We start from the raw sequence: 22,012 nt of genomic DNA, 5'->3' as shown, positions 1-22,012 counted from the left end.
TGTTTTTGCCTTTCCCACTCATTTTGTTGTGGCATTTAATCTTTAACCACTTACTCTTGATGTACTTCAGTTTGTTATGCATTTGCATCTTCATCTTTCCAACTCCATGTTCGGAAAGTTTGTAGCCCGTCAAATGGGCACCATGCCCCACATGGGGGGCCTCAGGGGGCCTAAATTGGGGCCTAAATTGTAATTGTCCATCTTTTTCTTGAAAACCCCTTTATGAATTTTCACCAAACTTGGCAGGTAGCAGGTATCTCAATTCCATCTAAGTGGCACCATGCCTCACCTGGGGGGCCCTACCCACCCCCATCCCCCAGTAAGGAATCTTGAAAGATTTTTTTCTCGAACCAGATGTGATTGAGCTAAGTTAATACAATGAGTCAGTATATTGATGACTGTTGTTACAAGTTTGTTCATGGCAGAATTAAGGTGTCCCTTCCCCCCTTGGGACTCCCCCTCCCCCTCCCTTGGGATCCAAGAGAGTGGGGTGGAATGGGTCCAAATGTTGGTGTAAATTGTACATGTTCATAATTGTTGAAAAAACCCTTAATGAATATTCACCAAACTTGACAGATTGCTCAATTTGTTCAACAGGGCACCATGCTTCCCTTTGGGGACCCCCCCCCCCCAAACATTAAGGAATATTTACAATTCCTCTCTAGAACCAGACTTGATAAAGCAAAGTTACTTTGTGTTTGTACATTGATCTCTGTAGTTCCAAGTTTGTTCGTTTGTTCTTTCTATCAAAGCCTCTCAGGGCTCTCTTTAGGCAACACTTTGTTGAAGGGATGAAGCCGGGTCTTCACCAAGCCTATATTCATCTCTCAACTCAATTAGATGTTGCAATTCTTGCATTTCAGAATATGTTTTGGAGACAGGTCGATTTTTTTTTCTGAAAGTTTTAGTAGGGTATCGAAATTACAATGTGCGTACTTCATTTCTATGTGTATTTCTGGGAGCTTTTACTACAAATTTTCCTTCAGACGGGTATTCACATAGCTCTACAGGTATAACTGGGAATGGGGGTTGATAGTACATTTTGTGGGAAAGCTATGGTAGCTATGGTTGACTCATGTTCTGGAAAAGGAGAGACCATCATGAAATAATGTAAAGTATACTGTAAAAAACATGGAACATCAAAAAAAAATATTTATAATCAATGAATATACATTGTTTGCACAAAAAGAAAGGTGTCAAACAGCTGGAAAATGGAAGTACTGTATCAATTGACATGGGATGAATATATGTACTGTAATAGAACTTTGGTGACTGTTTAAATACTGAGATCAATAGCTTTGATAGTAGAATAAATGTATCTGAATTGCACTGTCAATGGCAGTATGTTTGAGTTCAATGGCAAGCAGAGGTGAAATGTACTTAATACTGTATTTCTAATGTGAGTACACTTGGCCACTTCATTTCTGGAAAAAGTGGATATTTTTTTCGCTCAGCCAGGTAAGATGGATTTCGCATGTTTTTGATTCCGCAGAATCAGGACATTAACAACTAGAACATATATCATGTAAAAATATTTGCATGCTTTTATTTTTTGCGCTAGCGTCTGGTTGCTCGAAATGCATGAAAATTTCCACACCGCGAAAAATTTCCACTTCTACAGTACATACACATACATAGTTTATGTGGAGTAGAATGTTGGTGTCAGAATCCTGCATACAGGGTAAGATGAATAAAAATCTCAATTGCACAGTCACGGGCAGTATGACTGAGTGAAATGACAAAGCTGTATGATTGATTAAAAAGGCAATTAAAGCTGAACTATTACTTATATACTTTTGATGTGGTTACACATTGCAACTTATACACTTAGGATTAATACTCCGGAAAATATTCATCAGGTGCATTTCCTTGTATCACTTTGTATTAAGTACAAAGAGAAAAAGGATGACTTTTGGCAACACATTTTTTTTAACACTGACAAGGCAAGAATAAAGTAGTGTTACTTGCTATCATTGATATGCTAAGGGCAAGAATTTGCTAGCACAAGACAAGTTTCAGAACAATACAGTTTCCAATAAAGAGTACCACTTTGTGCTTTTAACTGCAATCATATTTAACGTTGTCTGTTGTCTTTGAATCTCTTTCATCGTTTACACTGTCTTATGAGTTATGATTGTCTCTCTTTTGGGTTGAAATTAAGTTGTTATTACTGGATTCACTAGCTAATTAGAGTTTCTTTATGCATGGGCAACCATTAAAACTTAGTTGAAAAATCTTTCTAAACAAAAGAAGATACATGCACCTATGCACGGTGTAACATCTACCAGTGGTTTAATAAGGTAAAATTTCTGAAAAGTTCAAAAGAAATAAGCAAAATGAAAGGTTAAGGAAAACTTGATATGAATGTTTAACCAGTAATTCATATTTCATTTCTCAAATGCCCTATGTGAACCAAATAGATTGAGTTTTGGATTGTTGAGGTTGTTTTCCTAACAGATATGCAGCTACAACTCGTGGTAATGTAGTTCATCCTCTTGATCTCCTTTGCTTGACTGATGTGGCCGATGTTGGTTCGGATGAGGCTGTTGTGTTGTGTTGTGTTGTGTTGTGTTGTGTTGTGTTGTGTTGTGTTGTGTTGTGTTGTGTTGTGTTGTGTTGTGGAGGTTGTTGGGGCCATGTTGGTTGATGTTGGAATTCTGGCATACTGCTGGCTAATGGTGTTTATGTTGACGGTGCCGATCTTCTGTGAAACTGAGATGGAAAAGAATGAGGTGGCTGTGGTGTTTGGGCAAAGTTCTGGAAAAGGAGAGACCATCTCCTCTCTTCTCTCGATCCCCCTGTCCTCCCTCTCCCTCCTTTCTCATCTCTCCGCCTCCTCCCTCTGGTACTCCATCTGTACTCGGCTTAGTTCCACCATTTGCTTCAATGTATCCAGCTGAGAATTAAACGAGAAATATTGAGAAATAAAAAATAATGCAAATAAAAAGGTTTATAACAAGGGCCTGAAAATCTACGTTATGTGACTTCACTCGTTGTCTACAGGCTTATTTTCACAATTTTGTGGTCATGCACATCAGTGTGTGGGTACCCAAAGTTGTGACCTTGGAGTGTGGTCTCTACTTTCCTTCGGTATATCAGATCAGCGGGAGATGATGGGTCTGCTTAAGGTGTTGCACAAAGATGCAGAAGTGTTTGTAGGACATCCTGTCCGGTCTACCTGCATTTCCTGATGAGCAATTTCACTGTGCATACTATTCCCACTGCAAGACCGCAGGAGAGAGGATATCTTGGTGAGGAAGATGTGTGTTTAATGTTCCACCTTGTATACATTTCTTGGAATGGTTTGCCACTGTACTGCCACCATCTGTGTGTTGTAAATGAACCTCCCACAGTGGTGCCATCATGAATTCGTATACTACGTTTCTGAGATGACAATTTTGCCCTCTGTTTAAGTTTTTCTTCCCACCATTTTTATGCCTCCGCCACGAAGTGGTGCGGGAGGCATTATTTTCTCTGTTTTTCTTTCTTGAGGTCCGACAGTCATGTTCCGGGGTGTGTACATCTTCCGTACTGTGTACATCTCCCGTACTGTCCTTTGCCTTGGCTCTGGTCCTTTTCCTGCTCCTGTTTCCTTTTATCCGTCAAGTTTCTCATTCTAATATTTGATTTTTCTCTTGCATCTCTTTTGCTTTTTGCAGACCAAACGTGGTACAAGCATAGCCGTGCAGCTTCTTTTTCACAAAAAGCCGTATATCCTGAAGGATTCTCATCCTTCATTTTCTGTGTTCTTCTTCCTTATACGTATATAACAGCTTTACATCAGGATTTTCAAGCGAATCCTATACGGAAACGTATGGCTAGATGGAAATATAAATGTCAGTCATTTTCATGAATTTGATGTTTAATTTTGGAATTATGTATCAAACTTTGGGTCCTAACTTTTTGAACAAACCCATATTCTGATCCAAACACAAATCTAAGTAAGTGGGACTAGACCACGTATCAAAATACTCATCATTGCGCGTTCACAACGTAATGACCCAGTCTTTTGAAGTTAATCAAAAATTACCATGTTACACGAGTAGCAGATTAAATTTTCTAACTCTCATTTGCCACGTACGTCACCAAATCATGTGCACTTAACTGAAAATGTTTGATATATGACTGCTAGAACATGTTCAACACTTGCGCCTTACAGTCAGTTACAGTAATTCACGCAACCATGCCTGGCAACAACATAATCAGAGTCAGGTATAAAATCAAAAAAGTTGTTCATGCTTGCAGCCTTATCCTTTTGAACAGCCTTATCCTTTTGAATGTCTACATCCATCCCATCCCGGGATAGTTTCAAGAAAACTGCTGAAAGGGATTACCACTTCAAGGTTTTCAAGGTCTCCTCTCAACTTAAATGAAGTATGTTGTACCTCCCTCCTGTACTGTTGTAGAATCTCATAGAATTTCTTCTGTGGAACGTGCCTACCACTGATTGTGTGGAATGGCAGCCCACAAGCAGCAAGATCAGGGATTGTACTCCTAAACTCTTTACAAGGGGATGGAAGCGATTGAATTCTGCTGACATTTTTGGCCTCTTCACCCAGAGCATTGCTCAAATCCTCCAACACACTCTTCACTAGCTCAGTTGTTTCTTCTGCAAACCCTACGACGCATTCTCATACCCCTAATACATAGCAATCTCCTTTCTCTGTGAATATCGAAAGCCCTGTTATAATGACTTGCCTTTGTTGTCCCTTCTCCCCTCAAAGTGAAATTGTTCTGATATTCATCCAGTAGCGTATTGAGTATCTGGTGAACTCAAAACTTTTATATGCATTTCTAGTTGTATGAATGCATCAGTGTGGTTAGGTTAGAAATACTCAATTACACATTTGGGGCTGAGCTCCAAATGCTGGATTTGGGCAACAATTGTTTCTGTGTTCACTTTATTGAGGGTACGATTGGAATTGACCCATCCTTGTCTCATGTAGTACAATGGGAAAAATGGCACTTCAATTGAGTGTGCTTCCGTTTCCTGGATCTGATGTGGCGTCTCCTCGATTTCTGTTGCATCTTATTGCGTACATACGAAGAATGAGCTCGAGGTAAGTCATTGAAGGTGTACGAGACTGGCGAAGAAGAGAATATCGATACATAGGGGATCAAGGCCAGTGTAGGTGTGTCTGATCTGTGTCGATAAGATGGAAGTGGAGGCAGTGCTGGTTCCTTAGCAGTGTAACGGGGAACAATGAATCCATTCTCAAGTCGAGGCAAGTTCTTTTTCTTGCGCTTTTTTCTTCGACGATTCCACGATTGATGTTGTCTTGATGGTGGGGAGGTAGATTTGGAATGGCTAGTTGACGACTGAAATAATCTCACAGAGGATGGCAAAGACGATGACGGTGATGATGGCAGGAATGTACTTCTGTTCTGGCAAGAACATGGCATAGAAGCGGCAGGGAATGTACTTCCATTCTGGCTAGAAGATGGCGAAGAAGCGGCACGGGATGTGTTTCCATCCTGGCAAAGAGATGGCGAAGAAGCAGCAGATGATGTGCTTCCATCCTGGCAAAGAGATGGCGAAGAAGCAGCAGATGTGCTTCCATCCTGGCAAGGAGATGGCGAAGAAGCAGCAGATGATGTGCTTCCATTCTGGCAAGGAGATGGCGAAGAAGCAGCAGATGATGTGCTTCCATTCTGGCAAGGAGATGGCGAAGAAGAAGAGGTGAAACATGGTATCGTCCCCTTCCATTGTATACTGAAGAAAAGGCTTTGCCAGTTGATGTGGGAAGTAGCCTTCTTGTCTTTACCCCATCACTAAGATATCTGCACATGCTTTCCACTCCTCTTTGGCCATTGTGTCTCTGACACTAGAAACTTCAACATCATCTCCGGTTGTGTTCATTGCATAGAAGCTTTCCCAGAACTCGGACAGGGCATCTCTGAGGACCCCTCCTGTGTCCTCAGCCGCTTCCTTTTTGCCATTAGGCATAATCATTTGGATTTGTACTGGATCATTTACCTTCTCATTCTCCTTAAAGAATTTCATTAATTCATGCAAAATATTACCCCGATGTAGTTTGTCATTAGCTGTGCCCATACTCGTGCCTGGGAGATCACGGTCCATCATTTCTGATGTTGACGAATCAGAATCCAGGATTGTGATACATGTCTCATCCTCTTTGGAAACAGCACAGAGATAGAATCTCAAACATGGGACACCAGTACATTCATACATGACCGCTATTGTTCGTACTTCACATACTGATCTTTCTTCGAAGTTCTCCAGCTGAAAATTATAATTTTCTGGTCATCCGAATCTGCTACCTTCTGCAAAGAAGTATTCTTTGGCTTTGGCTATTATGGCATCTTTGCGAGCATTTTTGTCCATCTGGGCTACTCTTTTTCCGCCACCTGTGGCTTCCTTTCTGATGTGCTTTCCATTAACCTTCAATCCCAGATGGATTTTGCGGGTATTTCGTACAGCACTTTTATTTCCTGGACGTGTGAATGTTGATGGCTTTTTCTTGCATGGTACCTCCTTTTTTTAGCTTGAACTTTTTCTTGAGTTTTTGGAGGAGGGTATTCCTCTCGCACTCATCCTGGCTACTTTCACTGGACATTTCCCTGAAGAAATAAGATGGTTAAAATTCGAAACTTTATGATGATGATGATGATGAAACAGCATTTGTATGGCGCCATTTATCTGTAGAAACATTCAAAGGCGCCCAGCTCCCACAAAGTGCCACACATCATTCACAAAGTTGCTGGAAAAGATAAGTCTTCAGTGCAGACTTGAATGTATTGAGGCTACTGCAATTCCGAAGCTGGACTGGTAGAGAGTTCCACAGACGTGGTGCAACAGAAGAGAAGGCTCTATCCCCATACATCTTTAGGCGGGTATTGGGAACATGGAGAGTCAGTCCAGTACAACGTAGTCCTGGTCGTCGCTGACGTACACTGATAAGCTCAGACACGTAGCCAGGAGACAAGTTATGGAGAGCCTTATAAGTAAGCAGTAAGATCTTATGCTGCACTCTGCATTGCACAGGCAGCCAGTGAACAAAAACCTGTTTTACTTTATCATGGCTTATTGGTCAGTGTTTCAAAAACTCAAAAACATTCTAAAACATAACAAAGTCTATAGCTTGGGAGAATTTTCCACCATCTCGATGGACCTAAAAGAATAAGAAAACAAAACACAAGGCAAGTGCCATAATGTGTCTCGCCCATAAGCGTACGGTACAAATTGCGCCATAAAAACTTAACATTTGGCCCTAAAAGTTCAGTGACCCCTGCCTGTGACCTTTAACCCCGTGGTGATCATCAACTCCCCAAGGGACATGTTCTACCGAAGTTTGGTCCCGAATGGACATATGGATGGACATTTACCATCTATGTTTGGTCACAAACAGACCTATGGATCAAAAGTTATGAGCCATAATATACAAACTCGCCTTAAAGACTTAAAACTGGGCCCTAAAAGTTTGTTGACCCCTGCCTGTGACCTTTTACCTTGTAGTGAATATCAACTCCCCAAGGGACATCAGTCAGTTGTCATGGCGTGCGAATCTCGCACAGAGCGCGGAGGACGTATGCACACTCGCAGCGCTCATGAATACATAATTAGCTGTGCAGTGTTCTTTTTAAACTATCGTTGTGCAGCCCCACAATAATAAGGGAGTTATTACGCCGTAAATTAGGGCGTTATTACACCGTAATAGGGCACTATAATGTAGTAAATTAGGGCGTTATTACGCCATATTAGGGCATTATAACGCCGTAATTTAAAAAAGTGTTTTTCTTTTGGCGGAAATCAGCCACCGTACAGGGGGCGTTTTTGTTTAAGACGGCACAGATTGGGGCATGGCGCGTGTTAAACCTATGGGAAAAACGTTGGGTTAGGGTTTTTGGTTAGGGTTAGGGTTAGGGTTAGGGTTAGGGTTGGGGTTAGGGTTAGGGTTAGGGTTAGGGTTTGATGGTTAGGGTTAGGATTAGGATTAGGTTTAGGGATAGGGTCCCCAATAGATTTTTAGGGTCCCCAATCTGCGCCGTCTAAAAAAAACACGCGTACAGGGGCCATTAGTCTCACACCCATGACAGAAACACGACAGGTTTTTGGTTCTTATATTTCCCCTGGTGTATTTCCACTTCTCACCATGTGAATGTATAATGTACCTTCAACAGACTTAGCCACAGCTTGATCAGGTCTATCTCTGTTTATAAATGTCTTCTGTGTCGATGTAGATTATTGTTCTTTTTGAATGCAAGCATTGCTCTTTGGACTCTTTGGTGAACTTGTCTGTCAAATAGTTGGCCATCTCCTTGGCATTCCTTATTATCGCTCGGTCACTGCGCTCTGCCCGGTCACAAACAGACTTCGACGCTCCACCCTTCCCATCGCATGGCCCCTTCCCATGGCGGGCCCCTGAGAAATTTCTCTCCACCTTCCTTTCACACATGCAACTTATGTCTGCAAAGGCGCCTTTGCTCCTATATTGGGCCACGCATCCATCTGAAAACTGTATCTCTCTTTTGAAGTCCCTGCCTTTTGACCTGAGATGGTCCCTTGCTTTACTCAAGAATGCCTCAACAGCATGGGTGTCGCGCCTATGATCATTAGATATAATATTGATGTATTCTCTCACAGGTTCTTTGTGAGCCTTACACAGGTATGTAGTGACGATGGGATGAACGGTTATGGTATTCTTGCCCCTGAACAGCTTGTATTGCATTTTGATGTTCGCACGTATAGTTCTGTGCAAAGTCCATGTGATACATCACTGTGTCATCATCCAATACCTCAACTGACTGCTGATACTGTTGGTATTTCCACCTTGCGGTGAACATATGCTTGGAAAATGGTTGGCACTCTCCACCAATACTGTACCATCCCTTTAAATTGGTATAAATTGAGCCTTATGAGAATCTACTATGAAAATCTGAACTTTAAAAAGTGTTCACTTTTGTTGATGGATTTTCAGCATAAATTTTCAGAGATATGCAATCATTCTCATGTCTGTATCAAGTCTGCAGCATTGTGGATATAGCTATCTTGCAAAACATTTATAAAAGGAGACAATACAATTATACTAAGGGGGTAAGCAGATTTGTTCAACCAGACAGATGTTGCTTAGAATTGCATTTGTCCTAATAAGCTTCACAGGTTTACTGGGAGAAATTTCATATGAAAGATGCCACTGTTTTGTGTGAAATAATCAACCAGTTCTAGGTCAACTTGAAGGTAAAATATACATAAACATACCTTCCTCTTTATCCAGCTGGTTGGTATCAAGTCCTTTCCCCCTCAGCTCACTAAGATCCCCACTGTCTAATTGGAGCAACACCTTTGAGACCTTAGCCAGTTGTAAAGTCTCTTCAGGTAGACGGTAGTACTGTCTGTGAACATGAATGTCATGCCCTAAAAACCTTGCCAGGATGTCTTCCTCATTTCTTTCCAGATTCATCAGTTGAGAGACTGTTCCTATGTGCTTGCGAAGTCTTGTTGATCTCAGATACTCTGGTCTAGCAGCTCCGCAAAGATGAGCATGCTTACGTAGCGTGTCTTATTCTCTGCTGTGTCCATAGCCTTGCAACAGTGCAAAGACAAATTTGTTGTTGCCATCCGAAATCCCAGCCTTCTCTCTGTTGTCCTTGAGTAGATCCAAGCTTTCTTTCATTCTCTCAGTGAACAACATAGGAACAGTGTGGCCCTTCTTCCCTACAATTTCTATGTGTCATAAAATCTTGCACAGTTCTTGTTCCCACTTAATAGACAATCCTTCCGACAGAGTTAAGCCCTCAGAACCTTTTCTGCATTTGTGGGTATTAGCACAATATAAAAAAGCATCATACAATTGATTTCAGTGTGTAAAATTATCGCAATTCTTACTGCACAATTTAAATTGTTAGTTTTCTTTGTTTTTATGTGCTCATTCAACCATGAAATTACGTGAATTGTGTGTAAAAACTGTTCAACAAACGAATTCAATCTCAATTGATAGAAATTACCAAAAGAAGCATGTCAAATCGGCCATTTTGATAATTTTCACCGCGTGTTCACTCAACCGTGAAATTTTGTGCACACGTCACATGGTACGATAAGAAACACATAAATTATACGTTGCATGCCTTTTTGTCCTGGAAAATTGAAATTTGTTCCAATATCACCAAATCAAAGTTGCAAAATTGGGCTTGTGAACTTCAAAAAGTGACCATTTTGACTTTAAGTCATGCTCACTCAAGCTTGACCAAGTGATATCCATTGAATTTCACATGCAAGGTAGCCGAGAAATACAGCTACATGATCCTGTATTCAGATTTCATCAAAGGTTCCTGATTCATAAATTACAGAGGTTTGCTTTAAGGGGAACTTATTTTTTGTTTAGTGTTTAGATACCTCAATTCTGTTTTGTTTTTTCAATTGTAACCGATACAAATAGCCAAATAACGGATGATGGCCAACTCCTCAAACAGTAACCCATCCAGTAAATGCGCAGGAATGAATTAGAATAAAAATATATGCTGGCAAGATGTCTGAGGTATTATCACAGGCATATTTCACACACAATACTAACACATTTTCAGCGTACTAGTACTTCTTTCATTATGTTAGGCACAGAGAAAGACTTATCACAAAATGTTTCTGTCCGAGAACTATATACATGTAAAAGGATACATCAAAAATATAAGAATAAAAAGGAGATTTAGGGCAAGTAGGGTCCCCTGAGAGAGCAAATGGTATCTTTCCCTGATATTGAGATGTGTGGTGTAATTGTAAAGCCTTATGAGTTGAAGTTTGCAATTCAGCATGAAGGAAAGAATTGGCTACATTTGCATTAAACAAAGCGTAATCAAATACATGTAGTGTTATCTATGGGACTACATTTGGATACATGTTATTGAAAAGAATCACATTTCATGAATGTGCATACACTGTAATTTTACTTGATGTGAAAATCTAGGCATTGCACAATTATTTATGCACATTTCACCATGTATAAGATACATTATGGCTAAGATACTGGGTACCCTAACAGGTCACAGACCCCCCCCCCCCAAAAAAAAAAAAATAATAATAATAGATAAATAAATAAATAAATAAATAAATAATAATAATAATAATAATAAATAGATAAAAAATAATGATTAAAAAAAATGCTGTACTAAAATATTGTTTTCCAAAATCAAAACTTACTGGTCTGTCAACAAAAATCACTGCAAGGACCTGCAGAAACCATCTCTAGGATTTTGTTTTTCATAATTTTCGCTGAATTGCGGAGGATTATGGGGTAATCTATGCTGTATTTTACAAGAAAAAAAGTTACATGTGAAATTTGAAAATATTTGTCTCCATGTCCCTTTCTAAATGGAGAGAATATGGCAAAGAGTAGTGATGAATTGGTACTTAGAGATAATGGAAGTTTCTCATAACAACGCTTTCTGAACAATTAGGAGCGCCAAGGCATGGGTGGGGCCTGTAGAAAGAGTGATTATGCTCGTAACTCTTGGTGTCCAAAGGTGAGGAAAAAAGATAGTGGACACTAAACAGCACAGTTCATAGAACTATTATTCCTAACGTTTGATAACATGTTGGAAAGAGCTTGAATTAAAAAACAAAAGAGAAGCAAATCAGGGAATCACAATCATTAAAATGCACGTCTTTTCTCTTTCATACTTTTTGGTGTCCATGTGTTATGAGCAAATCACCTACATTAAGCTGGACTTCAGTTTTCAAAAAACATCGAACATAGTAAACAATTCAGCCTTAATCCAATGAGTAATCAACATAAATGAAAAATAATTCAACCTCTTTATATGGCTTCATTAATTTTCGGAATGAGTCAACATTTTGTCATTGGTGTCCAGTGTGGGCATGAAATGTTATGAGCAAAGTAAATGTGGAGAATGACATTCTCTCCTTCCAATAATAGGGAATATTCAATAATTTGTACATATGTTGCACTATTTTTGGTTAGTAACAGAGTTTTTAAAGGTTTTAATGATTCAGTTATTTGTCTAAATGAATTCACCAACATAATGATGTGGCTGAACAGGACACTTAGTCATGAGCGCAACCACTGCTTTCCATTGCAACGCATAGTAACTGGGGTGTTCTTAATGGCTGATTACTTGAAAATGCAAAGTGCTATAGGTCTGGAAATTCATAGGTACACATTGTGAAATGTGTTGTTCAAGGTAACCCAGTATTTTTAAATTTTAAACAAAGTTCATATTTTGCCCCAAGTGTAACACAAGGGGTACCCAGTATCTGAATCATGCACATTATCATTATTGCTCCATTCATTCTACTTTTATGAAACTGTATTAAGTTGTGGCATTGTTATTCAAGGACGCTGGCATAATTAATTTACTTGGCAAGTTAAGCACCATAGAAAGAGAAAGAAAGAAAAAAAAAGAGCAATGCTTCAAAGTACATGTGAACGATACCCCATTTCACTCTAAGTTTCCAGGCTCTGCAGTGTCCTTTGCAGCGTTTGCAGTGTCCTTCGCAGCGTTAATGGACTCAGTGCTGAGCTTGTTTGTGATCACATTGCGGATGGCGGAATCCTGAGTACTGGGAAAGTGCTTCTGGACGTAGGCTGAAACAAAATTGTAAAAGATAAAGGAAGAAAAAGCAAAGCAATGAAAATAACGATAAGAAGGTGGACTAGCATTATACATTGTATAATAACATATAATCTTGCTGAAGAATGATACACTGCATTCAGATTTCTCACTTTTGGAATAAAGATCAAATACAATTCTATGGGTAATCCATTTAGACTGAATAGACAGCTGTGACTTGGTGAACTTAACTTTTATAACATATATGGGGGGGGGGGTTGGGTTGTCAATTTAACCTTTTTCTGAACAGACAGTCAGATGTCAACTACAAGATTACACGGTCATGCAATAAAAAAATAAGTAAATTGTGCATATTTATGCATGAAATCACACTTTCACATATAACTCCATCAAAATGACTGAAGGACTGCCAATGTTTTGTGTCAGAATTCCGCAAGAAAAAAAACAAACAAAGCAATCGTAATTGAAGGCAGGACCCATCATTTATTAGGATTGTCTCACTTTGTTTCTTTTCTTTGATATCTCAGCCACTTCAAACCATTTTATCAAATAAACTTAGAATTTCTCTTGAAACTGTATGGTCTTTAAAATCTAATGAAGTTTTCTTTCTTTTCTTTTTCAGTATCTTTCTCAAAGTTAAAAGCTGAATCATTACCTCAATTAAAACTACACCATCCTTTTAAATCAAGTATATAATAATCAAGATTTCTAAAAAATAAAAATCAATATTGAGTGGAATAAACGATGTGGACCCATCACTTACCAATCAAAGCATCAACTTTGTCCTTATCCAGGGCAAGTTTTTTCTCCCCGTGACTGTTAGCTGCACTGGTTAGTGAGTACTTATACAGCTCCTCTCATCCAAAGAGAACTACCAGCAGATCGTTGATCAATTTCCCCAAATCTCGCTGATTGCAAGAAAGCAAGCATCTCCTTGACACTTTCACCTTGGGTGAGAGGTCCACCTACAATGTGAACAAAGGAAAAAATAAAATAAAATTTTGATACAGGAAGTGTAAGTATGAGTAGATATATATTTGATTTATCCAAACAATTAATATTATACCAGTGGCCTGTCACAGGAATTGGTTAGAACATACAGTACAATCTTTTTCACATAATGTACAAGTGTATAATCTTTTCAAATAGTACATTTCATGCATCAGGTTTGTTTGTTTGTTTGTTTTAATTTCAGTGGGTGATCTGATTGATTGACAAATTGACCTACATTGATACTGACTGTCTAGTTTACTGTCAAGTGGATAAGACACCAGTCTGGTGATCAGGATAAAAGGTTTGAATCCTGCCGGAGTCTATATACATGTGCATGTAAGACATTGCACACAGATATCAATCATGGAGCTCATTTGGAACTCACCATTCTTTCTGTTTATCCTTCTGCAACGTTGCTCGAGTCTTGGAGGATGTCATCAACAGACACAGTTCCAGGGGGTGACAGTCCAGGTGTTTCCTTTCGGCTCTGGTTGCCCGAAGAGTCCTGCTGCAACAGAGTGAAGAGAAATCATGCACATACCTAAATGAACACCTGCTTTGGAAAGACAACTTCACAATAACATGTTGGGGATCATCGAAAAGTCTGTCACGACTGTCGTGTACAAACTGAAAAGAAAGGAAAGCATACTGTAATTGGTGGTTGTCCTATCCTTTCATAAATAGCCATAAGTTCACCTCACCTTAAGATGGGTCACCATCCGCTCCTCTATCTTCTCCATCGTCGCAATGAAATGAGGCAGTTTATCTGTTATAAAGAGAGCCAAAATATTCTATAATGTAAGTCTGTAAAAGTGGAATACAGAAAGTCTTTATACTAAACTCTTTTACTGTAAAACAAGGAATGTTCCCGTGCATTTTAATTTCACAAATTTTGCAAGCCCCAAGATTTGCGAAATTAACATGCCCAAGAAAGTTCTCGTCTACAAACGGTACACTACCTGCATTGAATGAAAGTGGCAGTTTGCAAAAATTTCATGCTGCAAAAAAGCAATCGGCACCAATTCGCGAAAAATTAATGCCGCGAATATATCATGTTTTACAGTATTTCTGGAATCACACTGTCCAGCATAGGAAATTAAAATAAACAACTGTTTTAATACTTCAAAGAAGTAATTCTCATACTGTACACTTAACCTTCAACTGGTCGCGCAGCTTACTGGGAACCTTGTTACAGTCAGACACTGTCACTTGCCCGCTCTTTTTTGTCTACGGAAAGATGAAGACAAAGTAGTCAGGGTTCACTTAACTACAGGAATCCTTTGCAACTATGGACTGGTATCATCTTTGATGAGTAACAGGAGAATTATCATTCAGGTGTATAAAGCACAGCAATTAATACGCAGCAATATACATGTGGTGTTAATTAATATTAAGATGACAAACATGAGAATATTTTCAGCAAAGGGAAGAAGCTGCTAAAGGGAATGTTTCTTCAAGACAGGACTAGAGATGACACACACTACTTCTTTGTTTCCATAAAGTTACATTTTGTGGTCAAGTATAAAACACACATACAAAGTACTAAATTAGAATGGGACAGTTCCTTTTTTTTGGGGGGGGGGGCATTGTGAATGAATTTTTAGATTTTGTTGTTGTCGTAAATTTGGCAATGCTTTCAGAAATTGTGTTTATTTGCTCCCTACAAATGAAAAAAAAAAAATTGGGGAATTCATACACATTACCATTTTCATCATTAGAGAAACAAGCAAACAATACAAAACAATAAGCATTTCACACTTGTAACTGTTCACCTCCTAAAGGAGTATTGCCAAGAAACAACAAAATGTCAAACCTTCTTGGCAGGTCTTGGCTGTATGTCAATCTCTGCCTCGCTCTCTGACTCCATTTCTTCGTCTGAGTCATCGGCCTGTCTAGTAGGTTTTTTTGTGCGCTTCCCTTGGCCAAATTCAACATCGGTGTCAATGGTCCGCCCATCACACAGGTTGTTCCGTTTCTCGCACAATTTGAGCTTCGAATCTGTATAAAGCCAAATAGCAAATTCACAGTAGAATTCAGATGAACAATCTTTTACATATCTATTTAGCCTTAGGCCTAAAGGACTACTACTGTAGTGTAGACATTGGACAGAATTACAGTAGACCTCTATATCCTACTGTACAAATGTACAAAGAGAGTATGGTAAGGGTATCTTGACATCGGCACCCTGCGTATCATGGTTTTGTTTGCGTACGCGCGGAATTAAATGCCATTAGCTATGAAAACAATAAAAACGAAAAATTCACATGTATTACCTATGGAAGGAGAGGGCGCCCATTGTGAGGTACCCTTTTTAAGCCGCGTGAAGAAAATGGATCGCATGCACTAAAATTGCGTAATTTTCCAAGGGACATTCAGAATCAACAGAACGGTGATGATATTCAAAACTGCAGTATTTATGGCATATTTGAGGTAAAAATTTGGTAAATTTGTTTTATACTTTTGAAATAAACAAGCTACAGATCCTTAGGGTAACGATAGGTAATAGCCTACCCTCATTCATACCAGTTCTGGCATTTTTCATCTGTCCTTTATATAAGAATTTTTTTTTATTCTACTGCTTTCATTCGTACTTTCTATCAAAGCCTCTCGGGGCTCTCTGTAGGCAACACTTGTTCCAAATCGTTGACAGAATGAAGCTGGGTCTTCCCCAAGCCCATATTCATCTCTCAACTCAATTAGGTGCGGCGATTCTTGCATATCAGAATATGTTTTGGGGACAGGTTGGTTTTTTTTTCTGAAAGTTTTAGTAGGGTATCGAAAGTACAATGTGCGTACTTCATTTCTGTGTTTATTTCTGGGAGCTTTAACTACAAATTTTCCTTCAGACGGGTATTCACGCAGCTCAACAGGTACAACTGGGAATGGGGATGATACGTAGGCATACCCGTACATCTTATGGGAAAGGATGAGGTGGCTGTTTAGTTGCGTGGAAATGAGGAGGTCGTAGCTAGGGTTGACTTAGGTTCTGGAAAAGGAGAGACCATGTCCTCTCTTCTCTCTCCCTGTCCTCCCTCTCCCTTCTTTCTCGTCTCGCTGCCTCCTCCATCTGGTACTCCATCTGTCTTCTGCTTAGTTCCACCATTTGCTTCAATGTATCCAGCTGAGAATTAAAGATGAAAATACTGACAAAGAAAAATAATGCTAATAACAAGGTTTGTCACAAGGGCCTGAAAATCTACCGTATGCGACTATTTTCACATTTTTGTGGTCACGCACATCAGTTTGTGGATCCCCATAGTTGGGGCCTGGGAGTGTAGTCTTTACTTTCCTTCCCTATAGGCATATGGGTACTCTTCTCACTGCAAGACCACTGGAGCGAGAATATCTTGGTGAGGACGTTGTGTTTTTGATGTTCTGCTCTGCACACATTTCTTGGAATGGTCCACTGCCAGTAGTGTGATGGGGGAGAGAGGACTGCCTCCCCACCAGTCTCAAGGCTAAGCTTGCCTTTAGCAACTGTGATTATTTGCGTACTTACTTTGTAAATTCCACGATGGTTGTGAGAAAAGTCGGAGTGAGGAAGAGTTTTACAAAGTCCACAGGTACAGTCTGGTCATCACCCTTCCCCAAAATCCTTGGTTGAGCTCGAAAGCGATGTCAGGGAGTTTCGTCATTGTCGAAGCTGTTGATCCAAGTCCAAGGACCCCCAGCACCACCTCCACACCATCTCCATCGCTACTGCTACTGTTATTTACAAGTGCACCATTCTACAAAGGGTGTGTACAGTTGTGGTTTAGGTGAGGATTTAGCTTTGAACGTTTTGCAAGATATTCAGAAACCACTCAATGAGATGTCGAAGAGCATGCAATTCTAAGGGGTATCAAAAGTTAACTTGATGAAAATCAGTTTTGAAATGGCTGAGATATTCAAAAGCAAGGTGAAATAAAGAGATCTAATAAAAGGCGTGACCTGTCGCCTTTTATTATTACCATTATTTTGGATATCTCGGCCATTTGAAAGCCAATTTTCATTGAATAGACATTGAATCCTTCGTAAAATTACATGCTCTTTCGTATTTTATAAGAGGATTGTCATTATATCAAAGAGGAGAACCTGAATCCCCACCACAACCAGTACTGAACAGTCCCTTTATAAGGTATCGATTTCCCAAAGTGTTGTGGATGTTTTAGCAAGCAGTGATGCCTGCGAAATGCTAGTGCTTCATCATGATCATGTTGAGCATTGTTCTTTCCCTCCCCCCATGGACCATTGAAGAATACAGCAAGTGCCACATCAGTGTTGTCACAGCAGCATTGCATGTGCTCAATATGCAGATTCTGCAGATTCGCTCATCTGCTAGCCTTGGTGTGTACTGGATACCATTGACTTTGATGACTTTGCCTGACATTCATTTCTTGTATGAATGCATCAGTGTGGTTAGGTTGGAAAGGCTTAATTACACATTTTGGGTTAAGCTCCAAAAGCTGGATTAGGGCAGCAATTCTTTCTTCTTTTTTTTTGGATTCATCAAGGATACAATTGGAATTGACCCATCCTTGCCTCATGTAGTACAATGGGAAAAATGGCACTTCAATTGAGTGTGCGATTGAAAGTCGGTGAATGAAAGTCCTGTTATAATGTGGCTGGGGCACATCAGGAACATTGTATCTTCCAAAAAAATTGAATTAATCGTAAGTAAAATCATGGTCCAAGGTATTCCTTCTGAAAGCGTTTCGTAATAGGGTCTGATTATTTGGAGTTAGAGACGAAAGAAGAGAACAGTGTGTTAGTTGTGCAGGTGGAGTTCTTCCTGTTGAAATGAAAAGTAATGTCACTTGCGATAATCAAGTTTGATATATGCACATTTATGTGTCTTGTTAACAACTTTCTGACAAGAAGTATCATTTGCTCATTTGGAAATGCACATCACGTATATCTATTGAATCCCACTGAGAATAATGAACATCATTCATAATTCTGCAGATAAAAGATATACAAAACTTCAAGTGTGACATGTACATACCAAATTGCATCATTCAAAGAATTTCAAGGAATAGATATTTTTGTCAATTCAATGATAAAATCCAGCTTTGTTTTTTTTTCTAGGCTCTGCCTGTGTTCACATTTCAGAAATTCACAAGCCAATAATTTTTTTGTTTCTTCAAAGTAGAATTGATCACATTTCAAGCATTAACGTCAAACATCAATTTTGACATACATACACAGTCATCTGTACAATTTTATTACACAAGTAATTTAAGTTTCTAAACTAAATATTATAACTAAAAAATGGCCTAATCCAATGCAAATTGATTGAAGATTTTTTTTAGATATAGGTGATCTTATTGCAGTAGATTTCTGATGCATTTATAAAAGAATTGAATTGAGTCCTTGAGGAAACTAGGGCTTCAAACATCAACGGATCTGGTAGTGTCCTGATGATGTTGGAAGCTAGTTCCTGGGACATGTCACCCTTTGTTGGTCATATATAAACACCAGGGGTTTTCTCAATAGCTATAGAAACCTGGCAAGATTGAAATAAAAAAAATTAAAAAAAACGATGGCAGTGTAGCGGATGTCATTACCAGTAACAGCTACGTGCACTTAACAGTTGGACTTGATGTCTTGAACAGTTTCTTAATTTCCTTCTGTTCCCATGAATCTACAACACCTTCATTGATGCAGACTCCTACCTGAGAACAACATCCATGACAGAAGCAAGAAAATTGTCTCGTCTTCACTTTGTAGGGCTCTACTCAGCAACTGCATGGATTTTCTTTGTGCCCCTTACTGTTTGAACATTTGTCTTCTCCTGTCTCTCCTGACAAATTTCTCCTTCATCGACTTTGATGAAGGTTCTTTGAGAATGACTGCATTTGCCACTGTCCTTCGTCCCCTTGCTCAGTTTCTCTTTACAGACCTGGAAGAAGGCATCACTGTCTGTCATAACAACCGAATTGTTTGCTTTGACAGTTCTTGACACTGCATGTTTGATTAGACCTCCTTCTCCGTCACATGGGTTCTTGCCATGTCTGCTCCCAAAATAGTGACGTTCTACAGTCGAGAAGGGTAAGTTTGAAGGACCAAAAGAAATGTCTGTGAAAGAGATCTTGCACTTGTACTGTGCAGCACAACCGTCCTTGCGATACTGATGGTGGGTGGTAGCCAGTTAAAATGAAACCTCTTGGTTGACAAAGCAGCTTTTTCTTTCTTCAACTTTCGCAGATATTTCAAACTTTCTTCCCCCAAGAGTTGGTTGTGTGAGGTGCTTGGTCAACAAGCCCAACCACTTAATGAAGGCAACAGAAAGAATTGTTCATGCTTGCAGCCTTATCCTTTTGAATGTCTGCATCCATCCCATCCCCTCTCAACTTTACGAAGTACCTCCCTCCTGTACTGTTGTAGAATCTCATTGAATTTCTTCTGTGGAGCATGCCTATCACTGATGGTGTGGAATGACAGTCCACAAGCAGCAAGGTCACGGAGTGTACTCCTAAACTCTTTACAGAGGGATAGAAGTGATTGAATTCTGTTGACATTTTCTGCCTCTTCACCCAGAACATTGCTCAAATCCTCCAACAGTCTTCACTAGCTCAATTGTTTCTTCTGCTAACCCCCCTATACTTTCTCATACCCCTAATACATAGCAATCTCCTTCCTCTCCGAATATCGAAAGCTCTGTTATGATGACTTGCCTTTGTTGTCCCCTTGCTCTGATTTTCATCCAGTAGCATATTGAGTATCTGGTCAAGATTCAGAACGCTTATTATTTGCATTTCTATTAGTATGAATGCATCAGTGTGGTTAGGTTAGAAAGACTCAATTACACATTTGGGGCTGAGCTCCAAATGAAGGATTGGGGCAGCAAATATTTCTGTGTTCACTTCATTGAGGGTACGATTGGAATCGACCCATCCTTGTCTCATGTAGTACGATGGAAAACTGGCACTTCAGTTGGGTGTGCGATTGAAAGTCGGTGAATTAAAGTCCTGTTATTATGTGGCTGGGGCAAATCACAAACATTGTATATTCCAAAAAATTGAATTAATCGTAGAGTAAAATCGTGGTCAAAGGTATTCCTTCTGAAAGCGTTTCATAATAGGGTCTGATTATTTGGAGTTAGAGACAAAAGGGGAGAACATTATGTTAGTTGTGCAGATGGAGTTCTTCCTGTTGAAATGAAAAGTTATGATGCTTGTGATGATGGTGGGTGGTAGCTGGTTAAAACAAAACCATGTCTAAGCACACAATCTTTTATTCTATGGTGCATTTATATGTGGCTGATTGGTTGATAAACCTGAATTTAAATAGGGGGGAAAAAAAGAGTCCGACTATGAATGATTTTTGACCTTATAAAAATGAACATGTTTCTACTCAGCCCATCAGAATCGTCAAGAGATGTCATCTCTTTCATAGAATTTCTTTGGTTTCTGCTCTTAAGCTTGGAGCTCCTCAAATTCCATCAGACATTGTAGATTTGCCTGAAGTTCATCCTGCTTGCTTGACAAAGCAGCTTTTTCTTTCGTCAACATTTCCAGATATTTCAAACTGTCTTGCTCTGATGCAAGCCTCACCAAAGATCATCTTCCCCCAAGCATTCCCAGTTAGCAAAAATATATGGGGCCCATATGGGTTAAATACGGGTTCATCTGAGCAAGAACATGGGCCCCACATGGGCTTCCCATATGGTTACCAGATGGGTCCATATGGGCCCCATGTTGCCCATCTGGGACCCATATACCTTTTGCACCGTACAGAACGTATGGGGCCCATATGGGCCATATGGGTTTTGTATGGGCTCAATATGGCCTTTGCCAGGTCAACCCCATGTTTTTCCCATATCAACCATATGGGACCCATATGGTCTTACATGGGCCCACTTGGCCCACATGGGACCCATATATGTTTCACACTGTTGGAATACCACCCACCTGGGGCCCATATGGGACCCATGTATGTTTTTCCCTGTAGGTCTATGCCCCGTCTAGGGCACATATGGGCCAAATGGGCTTTGTGTGGGCCTAATATCTGCTCTGCCAATTCCACATGGGGCCCATATTGGTACTGTCTGGGCATGCATGTAATCTAGAAGATATTGTACAGTGTAAGTGTAGCTGGGTTGAAAGGGAAATTTGTTTTCCACGGTGGAAACACAGATTTCTCTCATGTGAATGTTTGCAAATTAATTAAAAAAAAAAAAAAAAACATACAGTACATGTATCAAGATGATTTACAACAGACCGCTTCTGCAATGTAGTCAGATTTTATGCATGCTTTCTTCTCAAAATTGAACCTTAACAACCACAAAGCTTGACTGAAGGCTTGCCCAAACTTTAACTTTTTGCAAAATACCAAGAAAACACTGATGAAATAGTACAGAACAATTCATTTTAAGAGGAATTCAAAGTTTATTCGATGGGAATCGGATTTGGAATAGCTGAAACATCCAAAAACAAAGTACAACTAAAAGATCGTAATAAAATGTGGGTTCCACACTGTAATAGGATTCATTCAT

General features: G+C 39.6%; 1 pseudogene; it reads right to left on the bottom strand.

Annotated features, from left to right (window-relative positions):
• Window positions 1-2,672: 2,672 nt before the first annotated feature.
• On the bottom strand, window positions 2,673-9,770 carry LOC139742907 (uncharacterized; annotated as a pseudogene).
• Between the last annotated feature and the right edge of the window lie 12,242 nt (window positions 9,771-22,012).

The sequence above is a fragment of the Diadema antillarum genome, unplaced genomic scaffold, assembly GCF_040938485.1.
Source record: "Diadema antillarum isolate AM-2024a unplaced genomic scaffold, OU_Dant_1.0 seq00001036_RagTag, whole genome shotgun sequence".
NCBI lineage: Eukaryota > Metazoa > Echinodermata > Echinoidea > Diadematoida > Diadematidae > Diadema > Diadema antillarum.
Note: the sequence above shows the minus strand (reverse complement) of the source record. Positions and strands in the feature narration are given on the sequence as shown.